Below are 13,014 nucleotides of genomic sequence, written 5' to 3' on the forward strand. Positions count from 1 at the left end.
GTTATGTGTATGATGTTATTATTCATATCTCAGAGCCATTTGCTTTGCTAGTTATAGCCTAATGTTAGCTATCTAACATTGAACCTGGTTGGTTAGCTACCTGCAGATTCATGCAGGGTAGTAACGTCATGAGTTGGGATTATGGTTCATTGTTTACCTAGCTAGCTACATGTCTTAACAAAAGACATCACTATGCACATAACCATTTCTGGTGCGTTCGTAACTTCAGTCTGGCCAGCTACTCCGATTTCAGGTGTACTCTCGTCTGAGTGTGCCAGTGTACAGAATAACTGATTATTTTACGAACGCTCAACACCCGTTGAATATGGCCGGTGTCAGTAAACGTCGGCAAAAAAAGCGTAATTAAATTGTTGCAAGCAGCACAGTTACAGTCACCAACGCTCTGGATAACATAAAAACAGCCTAACCAGCTCTGCTAGGGTGAGTAAAATGGTCAGAGTGGGGCGTTCTCTCATTTGTGTCTGGAAGAAGCTAGCAAGCTAGCCAATGTTAGCCAGTTAGCTTGGGTGCTTGACTGCCGTTGTGAGGTCAGAATGCTTGGATCAACCCTACTCATCTGCCAGAGCGTCCAATTTGCGCTCTGAACGCTCAGAGTGCGAAACACTCTGAATTTACGAACGGACAATCTGACGATGCTCTGAATTTATGAACGCCCAAAGCTCACTGTGGCACTCTGGATTGAATTTACGAACACACCCTTCAATAGAATATCAACAGTTGTCGCAGTGACAGACGTAGCTGGTAAATTCGCTCTGGCTATCTACTCCGATTTCAGAGCACTCTCATCTGAGTGTGCCAGAGCGCAGAATAACAGACACATTTACGAATGCTCAACACCCGTTGCAGCAACGGTCTGGATAACATAAAAACAGCCTAACCAGCTCTGCTAGGGCAAGTAATGGTCAGTGAGCTGTTCTCTCATTTGTGTCTGGAAGTAGCTAGCAAGTTAGCCAGTTAGCTTGGGTGCTTGACTGCTGTTGGATCAACCCTTAAAAAGATAGATGGGGCTAAAGTGTAAGAGGGTGTGAACGATGCTGAATGGGTGTAGACAAAGAAAAGCTCTCCAGTAGGTACCAAAACATTCAAAGGCCATTTTCTCAAAAGTGCAGTTACAAGTTTATCAACTTTAAAAGCAGAATTTATTTCCCATTGTTCCTCAAATGCAGTGTATGATATACCATTTTGTAGCTCTGTGTCTCTGCTTTTATCCAATGTAAAAAAAAAAAAAATATTCAAATGTTGCTACATAAGACCAAATCAAGGCGGTCGGTCACCTATGATTCGGTGGATTCAGTTTCTGTATACTTGCCCAGTCATGTGGATCGTATCCACAGATATACGGCTGACTTCCTGAGGCGTTGGTGTGACTGGTGGGGGTGGTGCGTCAAGAGGGGTGCCATACTCCTCAAGGTACTTCCTGCAGCTTTTGTAGTGAACCCTCATCTTGCTGAGAAACTTCTGAGAAGTGAAATCACACAGGTCTATACATAAAATGGGTGATGTGTGAAGCAACATTTTTGTTTTTAACCAATTAGCAACCATAATTAACTAAATTGATAAATGTATCTAATCCACCGGTGGTGTTGCTAAATTAATGAAATGTATTTATAAAACCTTTTTTACATCAGCAGATGTCACAAAGTGCTATACAGGAAGCCAGCCTAAAACCCCAAACAGCAAGCAATGCAGATGTAGAAGCATAGTGGCTAGGAAAAACTCCCTGGGAAAGGCAGGAACCTAGGGAGAAACCTAGAGTGGATCCAGGCTCTGAGGGGTGGTCAGTCCTCTTCTGGCTGTGCCGGGTGGAGATTATAAGAGTACATGGCCATTAAGGCCAGATTGTTATTCAAGATGTTCCAATGTTCATAGATGAGCAGCAGGGTCAAATAATAACCACAGTGGTTGTAGAGGGTACAACTGGATAGTAGAGAGAGCAAGAGAGACCAGTGCCTTGTCGTTCACTTTCGCACCCCACACATTTAACCATAGGACATACTAAGAGATGAGTCTTCAGTAAAGACTTAAAGGTCGACACCGAGTCTGTGTCTCTCACATGGGTAGGCAGACCATTCCATCAAAATTGAGTTCTATAGGAGAAAGCCTCCAGCTGTTTGCTTAGAAATTCTAGGGACAATAAGGAGAATTGCGTCTTGGGACCGTAGCGTACGTGTAGGTCGGTACGACAGGACCAAATCGGAGAGATAGGTAGGAGCAAGCCCATGTAATGCTTTATAGGTCAGCAGTTAAACCTTGAAATCAGCCCTAGCCTTAACAGGAAGCCAGTGTAGAGAGGCTAGCACTGGGGTAATATGATAAAAAAAATTGGGTTCTAGTCAAGATTCTAGCAGCTGTGTTTAGCACTAACTGACGTTTATTTAGTGCTTTATCCGGATAGCCGGAGAGTAGAGCATTGCAGTAGTCTAATGTAGAAGTGACAAAAGCATGGATTAGCTTTTTTGCATCATTTCTGGACAAAAAGTTAGATTTTTTGCAATTTTTTTAAAATTGAAAAAAATCTGTCCTTGAAATATTCTTGATATGTTCGTCAAAAGAGAGAGCAGGATCCAGAGCAACCCTGAGGTCCTTCACAGTTTTATTTGAGACAACTGTACAACCATCAAGATTAATTGTCAGATCCAACAGCAGATCTCTTTGTTTCTTGGGACCTAGAACTAACATCTCCGTTTTGTCTCCATCCACTTCCTTATGTCTGAAACACAGGCTTCCAGGGTAGGCAATTTTCGGGCTTCACCATATTTCATCGAAATGTACAGCTGTGTGTTGTCCACATAGCAGGGAAAGTTGACATTGTGTGTCCGAATGACATCACCAAGAGGTAGAATATATAGCGAAAACAATAGTGGTCCTAAAACGGAACCTTGAGGAACACTGAAATTCAAAAGACAAACCATCCACAAAGACGAACTAATACTGTATCTTTCCGACAGATAAGATCTAAACCAGGAAAGGTTGTCTGGAAACTCTAATTGGTTTACACAATCTCTCCAAAAGAATGTGGTGATCAATGATGTCAAAAGCAGCACTAAGGTCTGGGAGCACGAAGACAGATGGAGAGCCTTCGTCTGCCGCCATTAAAAGTTAGTTTATCACCTTCGAGTGCAGTCTCAATGCTATAATGGGACCTAAAACCAGACTGAAGCATTTAGTGTACATTATTTGTCTTCAGGAAGGCAGTGAGTTGCTGCGCAACAGATTTTTTTTAAAGATTTGATATAGGCAGATAGTTTTGACATCTTCTGGGTCCTGATTTGGCTTTATTACTGCCACTTTTAGTGAGTTTGGTACACATCCTGAGGATAGGGAGCCATGTATTATTTTCAACATAGGAGGGCCAATCACAGGAAATAGCTCTTTCAGTAGTTTAGTTGGAATAGGGTCCAGTACGCAGCTTGAAGGTTTAGAGGCCATGACTATTTGAGAGGCCATTACTGTGTCAAGAGATACAGAATTAAAAATCTTGAGTGTGTCCATTGATCTTGGGTCCTGGCAGTTCTGTGCAGACTCAGGATAACTGAGTCTTGGAGAAATACGCAGATTCAAAGAGGAGTCTGTAATTTGCTTTCTAAGGATCATGATCTTTTCATCAAAGAAGTTCATGAATTCATAACTGCTGAAGTGAAAGCCATCCTCTCTTGGGCAATGCTGCTTTTAGTTAGCTTTGCGACAGTATCAAAAATAAATGTTGGATTGTTTTTATTCTCCTCAATTCGGTTGGAAAAATAGGATGATCGAGCAGCACTGAGGGCTCGTCAAAATTGCATGGTAATGTCTTTCCAAGCTAGTTGGAAGACTTCCAGTTTGGTGGAACGCCATTTCTGTTCCAATTTTCTGGAAGCTTGCTTCAGGGCTCAGGTATTTTCTGTATACCAGGGAGCTAATTTCTTGTAACAAATGTTTTGGGTTTTTAGGGGTTCGACTGCATATAGAGTACTACGCAAGATTGTCAGAGAATATGTAGCAAGGCTTTTAATGATCCTTGGTTGGGGTTTTAGCAGATTATTTGTTCTTTGCAAACATAATAAAATGGTGGTCCAATAATCATGGATTATGAGGAAAAATATTTATTCCACGGGACAAAACTAGATCCAGGGTATGACTGTGGCAATTTGTAGGTCCTGAGATATGTTGGACAAAACCCACTGAGTCGATGATGGCTCTGAAAGCCTTTTGGAGTGGGTCTGTGGACTTTACCATTTTAATATTGAAGTCACCAAAATGTTGAATATTATCTGCCATGACTACAAGGTCCAATAGGAATTCAGGGAACTCAGTGAGGAATGCTGTTTATGGCCCAGGAGGCCGGTAAACAGTAGCTATAAAAAGTGATTGAGTAGGCTGCATAGATTTCATGACTAGAAGCTCAAAACACGAAAACGCAGTCATTTTTTTTGGTACATTGAAATTTACTGTTATGTTTGCGACACCTTTGTGGGATGCAGGGGGGATATGGTCACTAGTGTAACCAGGATGAGAGGCCTCTTTTTTTTTGTTGCCATGTTTGAGTCAGGCCAATCACATCATTGACTATGACTGCCTTGGAAGTGAGGGATCTAACATTAAGTAGCCCTATTTTGAGGTGTGAGATATCACAACTTCTTTCAATAATGACCGGAATGGAGGTCTTTATTCCAGTGAGACTGCTAAAGCGAACACCTCTATGTTTAGTTTTGCCCAGCCTAGATCGAAGCACAGACACGGTCTCAATGGTGATAGCTGAGTTGACTGCACTGACAATGCTAGTGGCAGACTTCAATAAATTGGCAGGCTGGCATTTTTTGGGAAGGGCAGAAAACAGTTTTCAACCAGTGATTGAGTTGTGAGACTGCTGTAGAGCCAGAGGCAATTACTCATTGCTGACACATTTTTCTAGCTAATTTACACGCTGTGAAGTTATATTGCGCTTGGATACCTCTGACTGTTTCTTTCTGACATTGTTGGTGCCGAGTGGATAACAATATCCCTATACTCCCTATATTTAGTCTTCGCGAGCACCCTCTTCAGATTAGCCTTTACATCAGTAGCCCTGCCCCCTGGTAAACAGTGTATGATCACTGGATGATTATTTTGAAGTCTAATATTGCGGGTAATGGAGTCGCCAATGAATAGGGTTTTCGATTTGTCAGAGCTAACGGTGGTAGGCTTTGGCGGCTCAGACCCCGTAACCGATGGAGGAGAGACTTGAGAAGGCTCCGCCTCTGACTTCGACTAATTTCTTAAATTCACTCTGGCTATCTACTCCTTTATCAGAGCACAGAGCGCAGAATAACTGATGAATTTACTAACGCTCAACACCTGTTGAATATGGTCAGTGTCAGTAAACGTCGGCAAAAAAAGCGTAATTAAATTGTTGCCAGCAGCCCAGTTACAGTCATCAACACTCTGGATAGCCTAACCAGCTCTGCTAGGGTGAGTAAAACAATCAGAATGAGGTGTTCTATCATTTGTGTCATTAGCCAGTTAGCTTGGCTGCCGTTGTGAGGTCAGAACGCTCGGATCAATCCTACACCTTGGTCAGAGTCCAGTGTGTGCTCTGAACGCTCCGAGAGCGAAATGCTCTGGATTTACGAAATTGACAATCTGGCAAACTCAGAATTTACGAACGCCCAGAGCGCACTCTGAATGGACTCTGGCACTCCAGATTGAATTTACGAACACACCCTTAATGGGGAGAACCGGTTGAAAGTTTATGTCGGCTGAATGATCGACATATTTCTTTCCAGAAGCCTTGAGAAAATTGTTCGGCTGCGGGGACTGTGCGAGGGGATTTATACTACTATCTGTACATACTGGTGGCACAGATGCTGTTTCATCCTTTCCTACACTTAAATTGCCCTAGCCTAATGATTGCATCTGAAGCTGGGCTTGCCACACGGCTAACCTCACCATAAAGCAATAGTTCTCTTGTATATTATGAGTACAACGACTGCAATTAGATGGCATAGTGTTAATGTTACTACTTAGCTTTGTCGTCTGGTGGAGGTCCTGTAGAATCATGTCCAGATAAAATGACCGGGGTGAAAAAGTTGAATGAACAAAAAGTTAACTTACTTGCCTAGTTAAATAAAGATTAAATAAAAGTCAAATAAAAAAGGGCTGTTCTTAATCTGGACACAATGCAGAGTGCCTGGATACAGACGTCAGCGGTGGTATATTGGCCATATTCCACAAACCCCAAGGGTGCCTTATTGCTATTATAAAGTGGTTACCAAAGTAATTAGAACAGTAAAAAGTAATTAGAACAGTAAAAAGTAATGTTTTGTCATACCCCTGGTATATGTTCTGATATAACACGGCTTTCAGCCAATCAGCATTCAGAGCTCGAACCAGGTTTAAAAATAAATACCCTTTGTGCATGTGCATAACTATAGATAAATCCGACAGGAGTGTTTGAGTGATGACAGAGGATCCCAAAAAACACTTGGATGACCATTAAAAAAACGAATGTTAGGCTATTTTCTGGCAATTGTGCTGTTATGTGCCAGATGTTAAGACTACAAATTGTTATGTTCCATTTGCGAGATTGACTTGTCATTTCAATAGACATAGGCTACAGATTCAAACCTGTGTTTATGATTCTAATAACATTTTGCCATAATTTGCTTAGATAATGGCAGGTAGCCTATAGGCCCTGATAGGCCTACATCTCATTTAATAAAATCTACAGTAGCCTAGAAAAGATGTCAGCAAGATGTAAACTGAACGATTTAGTAGTTTGCTTAGTTCCAGTTAAATAGTTAACACACACACACACACACACACACGCATGGACGCAGCGGTCTAAGACACTACATCTCAGTGCAAGAGGCGTCACTACAGTCCCTGGTTCGATTCCAGGCTGTATCACATCCGGTCTTGATTGGGAGTCCCATAGTGCGGCGCACAACTGGCCCAGCGTCGTCCGGGCCGTCATTGTAAATAAGAATTTGTTGTTAACTGATTTGCATAGTTAAATAAAGGTTAAATAAAATAAATACATCCAATTTGTCTATAATCAAGGAATATAACCTTGTACACACATCCACAGGCTTTGAGCAGGTGTTAGATATTAAAGTAAATGTTCATCATCAAAAAAGGAACACACACACACACACACACACACACAGTGATAATATAGTCCCAAGTGTGTTTATTAACATTTCAACCCCTTAGGTATTCCTATGGGTGAAAAGTATACTTCATATATGGTGGGAAGACCTAAGGAGGTGAAAATCATAAGCACACTTGGGAGTGTATTTATCATACTGTGTAGATGTGTAGACTACAGAGTTTTCCTCCTGTGTGTTGTCCCTTTGATCAGCGACCTGATTGTAGTGTTGGTTTGGGGAAGAACTACATGTACTAGCTATGGGATTCCCCTAGCATGACTGTAAATGGAGGGGAAACAATGGAATAACATGAAAAACAACACCCTCCTCAGTATTTAGGTAACACTGCAAAACACTGAGTATATGTTCTGTACTCCACACAGGTAAAATATTTAAGTGTAAACATTTAAGCTCATTTATAAACAAAGTGTAATAAATAGTGTCTGCTACCGTAGTACCACAGGCCCTGCACTGTCCTTTCCTCTCCCTCATCTGCTGCTGGACATCTATTGCTCTCTTTTCAGTCTCCGATACAGGGCCCCTGCACAGGGGACAGTGTGGCCCCTGGGCCCTCACAGCCAGGCGGAAGCAGTTTTTACAGAACCTGGGAGGACAGAGATGGTTATTGTTTAATAAAGGTTGCGTTTTATTGTAGGCTATAGGATATATCCTAATGAGTTGGCTTAGACTTTCTTTTTTGTAATATCACAAACATCTGGCAACTAAAGTATTGAGCTGAGCCAGCCAATTTGTGGATTATTTGATCTCAAATATTTGGTTATTTGACCTGGGCTATGCCTTGGCCTGACTATGGTTTTGTATATTTACACATGTCTGCAGTTCCTGGTCCTGATGGGGGTTTTCAGGACATCCTGACATATGGGACAGTCATAATCCTCCTCTGAGCAGTTGTCCAACGATCCCTCTGCAGCATCCCAAATATTACTCATAGCTCCCACAGGCTCCATTGATGAAGAACACCCACTTCCCATTTATCCCAACTCTGCCAACATGGAGGGAGGAAAATGAGGAGGAAACCACCACCTGTTTACTGTAAGTCCCCAACCAGAATGCTAGTAGACTTGAGTTTACTTGTCTGTGAAATATTAACTCATTCCAGGTGTACCCAGACTATTTGCATTCAATCATGATTACATCATAACAGATCAACAATGGATAAGTGACAGTTGCCAGGGAGTAGTAGACAGGTTGGATTTCTCTCTAATCAATGTAAATGTATAGGCACAGAGACCCTTTCAATCATGTTTTACCTCATTAGCTTTGAGTTAATACAACATTTGTATTGTCATCCATGTACAGTACCTATCTCTGAAACACATATACCTAGTCATTATGCTTTCTCTGACAGTCAGACCTACAATACCACTCAAAAGTTTGCACACCTACTCATTCCAGGGTTTTTCTTTATTTTACTATTTTCTACATTGTAGAATAATAGTGAAGATATCACAACTATGAAATAACACATATGGAATCAAATATATATTTTATATTTGAGATTCTTCAAAGTAGCCACCCTTTGCCTGGATTACAGCTTTGCACACTCTTGGCATTCTCTCAACCAGCTTCATGAGGTAGTCATCTGGAATGCATTTCAATTAACGGGTGTGCATTGTTAAAAGTTAATGTGTGGAATTTCTTTCCTTTTTAATATGTTTGAGCCAATCAGTTGTGTTGTGACAAGGTAGGGTTGGTATACAGAAGATTATTTGGTAAAAGACCAAGTCCATATTATGGCAAGAACAGATCAAATAATCAAAGAGAAACGACAGTCCATCATTCATTTTAAGAAATGAAGGTCAGTCAATCCGGAAAATGTCAAGACCATTGAAAGTTTCTTCAAGTGCAGTCGCAAAAACCATCAAGCGCTATGATGAAACTGGCTCTCATGAGGACAGCCACAGGAAAGGAAGACCCAGAGTTACCTCTGCTGCAGAGGATAAGTTCATTACAGTTACCAGACTCAGAAATTGCAGCCCAAATAAATGCTTCACAGAGTTCAAGTAACAGACACATCTCAACATCAACTATTCAGAGGAGACTGCGTGAATCAGGCCGTCATGGTCGATTTGCTGCAAAGAAACCACTACTAAATGACACCAATAAGAAGAGACTTGCTTGGGCCAGGAAACACAAGCAATGGACATTAGACCTGTGGAAATTTGTCCTTTGGTCTGATGAGTCCAAATTTGAGATATTTGGTTCCAACCGCCATGTCATTGAGACACAGAGTAGGTGAACGGATGATCTCTGCATGTGTGGTTCCCACCATGAAGCATATAGGAGGAGGTGTGATGGTGCTTTGCTGGTGACACTGTCAGTGATTTATTTAGAATTCAAGGCACACTTAACCAGCATGGCTACCACAGCATTCTGCAGCGATACGCCATCCCATCTGGTTTGCGCTTAGTGGGACAATCATTTGTTTTTTCAACAGGACAATAACCCAGCTCACCTCCAGGCTGTGTAAGGGCTATTTGACCAAGGAGAGTGATGGAGTGCTGCATCAGATGACCTGGCCTCCACAATCACCCGACCTCAACTCAGTTGAGATGGTTTAGGATGAGTTGGAGCGCAGAATGAAGGAAAAGCAGCCAACAAGTGCTCAGCATATGTGGGAACTCCTTCAAGACTGTTGGAAAAGCATTCCAGGTTAAGCTGGTTGAGAGAATGCCAAAAATGTGCAAAGCTGTCAAAGGCAAAGGCTGGCAACTTTGAAGAATATAAAATATATTTTGATTTGTTTAACACTTTTTTGGTTACTACATGATTCCATGTGTTTTTTCATAGTTTTGATGTCTTCACGATTATTCTACAATGTAGGAAATAAAGAAAAACCCTTGCATGAGTAGGTGTCCAAACTTTTGACTGGTGCTGTATTTTTACAAAACGTGCCAGGCATTATAATGGTAGTGTCATGAAGCGTTGAAGTAATAATGCATTAGAATGTGACCGCAAAATGTTCACTCTCTCTTTGTAGAATAGCTGACCCAGAGTAGCCAAGGGAGGTGACAGGTGAGAATGAGGAGGACCCATGATTGTACAAAAACAATCCTTGAATTTATTACAGATGCAGTATTTCAGAATACATGGCTTGTCTAGAAAACAGTTGTCCATAGCAGCAACATTCAGGATATGAAAACTGAAAAATGACAGCGAGTGTAAATCTCAGCCCCTCAATAGTGTTCCTACTGCAGCTAAGACTGGGCCAAAATGCTAAATATCATAAATACAGATGACCCCTTTTCCAGCTCTAAGCAGAGTCCAACTCTCCCGTTACTGGGACTAAAGAGTCTACCAGAACAGCCTAAATCAACTGCCTGTATACTACAAACTGCTATTGAGCACATTGTCAAATGGTATTTAACCCTGAGCTGAGAGAAAAGGACAGCATGTATCCCTTTGCTCCTCAATCCCACCCACACTTATTAACCAATGAGAATGAGCATTTAATTAGAATAACTTTTTTAATTAGAGCAGGTAACACTATGGAAAACAAGTTAATATCATTCATTAGTTAATAATGTCCATATTTAGTCATGTACATTTTACTTTAAAAGACAGAGCTACATCAAATAGAACTACTATATGGGGAGACTGAAAGCATGGGTGAACTACACATTAATTCGCTAACTTACCACACCTGGCTTAAACCTGTCCAACCAACTCGATAGCAAACAATTATGGTCAGGAACACCTAAACTGCTAGATCGCTATGCATGACAATGTACTAGTGCACTTCATCCAAACCACACATGCATATACCTTTAAACATTTTAGATAACAAAGAACTTTTAAAATTGGTGATGGCAGTCTCAGGCTCCCTCATCTCTCTCTCGCATTCAGAAACAAACAAGCAGTATTTTAAGCAGTACATTGTCTTTTCCCCTCAACATTAAATCCATATTTAAATACAAAATTCCACTTACCACCTGTACAATCTGCTGAGCGAATTGTAACTAATGATTGAAAATGAATTGACAAGTATAAATACAACACGGCAAATCCCCTGACAAGTTAGTTTTCACTTTCACTGTCGACATGAGGAAGGTTGGAAATTACCTAATGTTTAACAGCTTCAAACATCATTCACTCACAAGAGTCATTGGCTTTGAACTCTTATTCAGATCTACAAGGCTTGGAACAACTTCTTAAATGTTATATTCTGCACACCGTATGTTTGGAAAATGTTCAAGTAATTTCAAAACTTCAAAGGAATCTCTTTAATGTACTCTATGCTCTCCATATGATTGTGTAAGTTTACAATTAAAGAGGGACTTTTTGTGAATTATCACAGTTTAGAAAAAGGCTCCTCTGTTCAGAAAGTGAAACTGAAATTTTCTGGCAATGTTTATTTTGTTTTACTGCCATTTTATTATTCACCAGTAAGGGAATGATACCTGTCAGACATTCAGTCCACAGCCTCTGATATATACTGTTGTTTAGTTAATACCTATAGAGACGTGACTGCTAAACAACCTGCATTGACTCCAAGCTACACTGTGCGCTTGGGCTGCAATAAAGTTCAGTATCAAACAGTGCCCTCATTTTCAGACAAAATAATTCACAGCTACTATGTTATCTGCCAGCCTTGGAGTCAATATCTGGCCATTTAAGATTCCAGCTCATGTATATTAATAATGTCTCCTCTAATTGCAAGTGGTCAGTCCTGCTGTGTGGAGGCTAACTCAGCCTGGCCTCACTCGTCCCTCTATATCTCCATTGATTGTGTGTTCAGTTCACTCCATCTTTTTATTGATCGGGTGATCAGTAGATGGAAGGATGCTGGTAAACTGCCCTCTATCTTCTAGCCATTAATCTTAATTTCTACATGAATGTCTAATGGGGAGTGGGGAGTGGATGGAGGTTTCATCACCAGCGAACCGTGTAGTTTGGTGCCATCCTGAGTTGTGGCCTTGCTCAGTGGGTAGCTGTGGTCCTATCTGCTTGGCAGTGCTGTGATAGTTGGAAATCGATGTGAAACTGAACTGCTGTGTGTTCTGGTATGGGTTATGAATGCACTGCCTGGCGTGCATTCATAACCCATAAGGCACGCCTCATCAATGTGCTGTTGTCAACTGAACTGCCATGTGCAAATATTATTGGCTCAGCAACCACTGCCTACAGCAGATGGCCAACATATCAAGACCAGGTGTTTGAATGGTGATACCCTGGAACTGTAGGCAGTGGTGGAGTTATAGAATACAAACAACACTGTTGGATTGAGATATACACTGAGGATACTTAAGCAATAAGGCACGCCAGGCAGTGCTGTATCATGAGTACAGTCACATTTACCTGTGACTGTATTCATGATACAGCACAGCCTGGCGTGCATTATTGCTTTTATAAAACTGTTACCAACATTTTACATATTTTCCTAAGTCAATTCATACAATTTCATTCTTCCACCAGAAGATATAAGGTGCGTTCCTAAATTGCCTCCAGTGTATTAGAGTGCACTCTGGGTTGTTCGTCAATTCAGAGCGTGGTCAGATTGTCTGTTTTGTAAATGTAGAGAGTTTCGCTCTCGGAGCGTTCAGAGCGCACACTGTGAGAGAACACCTCACTCTGACCATTTTACTCTCCTTAGCAGAGCTGGTTAGGTTTTCATGTTATCTAGAGCGTTAGTGACTAACTGTACTCCGGGTAACAATGTAATTACGTTTTTTGCTGGCGTTCACTGACGGTTGCTATGCAGGCTGAATAACGTTCTTGTCACTTGCTAGCTCTCTCAGCTAACTCAGTCACGTCAAACATTGAACTTAACCGGTTCAATGACAAGCTGCATGTTCATAATTTTTTTCTATTGGCATTTACTTGGATATTTCCATGATAATGATTGTAATTCATGATTTAGTTTGGG

At 41.2% G+C, this 13,014-nt stretch overlaps 1 protein-coding gene and 1 long non-coding RNA gene across 2 annotated transcripts in view; one reads left to right on the forward strand and one right to left on the reverse strand.

Moving 5' to 3' along the window:
* Positions 1–929: 929 nt before the first annotated feature.
* LOC145860340 (uncharacterized) lies at positions 930–11,198 on the reverse strand. Its single transcript, XR_014380335.1, has 4 exons — positions 11,078–11,198; positions 7,956–8,130; positions 7,578–7,731; positions 930–1,479 (listed from the first exon to the last, which is right to left on the reverse strand). It is a non-coding gene; the product is annotated as an uncharacterized LOC145860340 (long non-coding RNA).
* Positions 5,287–13,014, forward strand: part of LOC106569157 (opsin-5) — a 28,572-nt gene continuing 20,844 nt past the window's right edge. Inside the window, exon 1 of the mRNA XM_045694173.2 lies at positions 5,287–5,448. The gene's annotated coding sequence lies outside the window, so the exon portion shown is untranslated. The remainder of the gene's footprint in view (positions 5,449–13,014) is intronic.

The sequence above is a fragment of the Salmo salar genome, chromosome 14, assembly GCF_965601325.2.
Source record: "Salmo salar chromosome 14, fSalSal1, whole genome shotgun sequence".
In the NCBI taxonomy this organism is placed as follows: domain Eukaryota; kingdom Metazoa; phylum Chordata; class Actinopteri; order Salmoniformes; family Salmonidae; genus Salmo; species Salmo salar.